The sequence below is a fragment of the Octopus bimaculoides genome, chromosome 18 (genome assembly GCF_001194135.2).
Source record: "Octopus bimaculoides isolate UCB-OBI-ISO-001 chromosome 18, ASM119413v2, whole genome shotgun sequence".
In the NCBI taxonomy this organism is placed as follows: Eukaryota; Metazoa; Mollusca; class Cephalopoda; order Octopoda; family Octopodidae; genus Octopus; species Octopus bimaculoides.
In genome coordinates, this window is record NC_068998.1 from 27,684,770 (window position 1) to 27,685,848 (window position 1,079).

The window sequence follows — 1,079 nt, forward strand, 5'->3', positions numbered from 1 at the left end:
GAATAGTTATAATATTTATTATATTTAAAGATTTAACTGGTTTCACAGTTTACACTGATTTTCAAAAATTTGAAATAGAAAGACGTGTCTTATGTCGTAGCTGTTTTGCTTCTGACTAGTGTTTGAAGCTTTCCCTATTTTTATAGGGAGTTCATGGCTCAAATTAGTACATGTTTTGAATAGGGTTTGATTGGTAGAGGATAGTCAAATGACCGGTCTTAAATTTTTGTAGGTTCTTCGCTACGTCTGTGTGTTAGTATCAAGTGACAATGTTAAACGTCGTAAGTTAAGGCTGATACGGTTGACTGGACAAGTCTGGGGTTGTACTAAACAATCAATACTCTGAATGTTTTCTGTCAAGTGTTTGTAGAGAATGAACACGTGATTAAGTTTAAAACCTTCTGTACGTTTCCCACTACGTCCGTGCGTTAGTGTCACATGGCAGTATATTTTGGGTCTAAAATGAAGGCCGATGTGGTTGAGTGAACATGTTTAGTTACAATCAAAGCACTTCAAATTTAATCTGTCCGGTGGGAGAGTAGACAGAAGTCGTTTGTATGTAGTTCAGTGGATAAAGTTTAGGGTGTTAGCTGTGTCGGTTCCTCATGTTAAGTGGCAGAATGAGTTTTGTGTGTGAACAGTTATTTGTGTATGTACTTTGTTAAAGACTGTTAAGTCTGGGTTTGTATTTTTGTATGAAAGTATTCATCTTACCGCAGGGATAAACAAAGAGAATACTTTCATACAAAAGTACAAACCCAGACTTAACAAACTTTAACAAAGTACATACACAAACAACTATTCACACACAAAACTCATTTTGTCACTTAACATGAGGAACCTACACAGCTAACAACCTAAACTTTATCCACTGGACCACATACAAACGACTTCCGTCTACTCTCCTACCACAAGCTTCAAACATTAGGCAGAAGCAAAACAGCTGCGACATAAGACACGACTTTCTATTTCAAATTTTTGAAAATCAGTGTCAACTGCGAAACCGGTTAAATCTTTAAATATAATAATAATAAAAAATATTTTAACTATTCTCAGTGCATTTTCAACTTATATATATA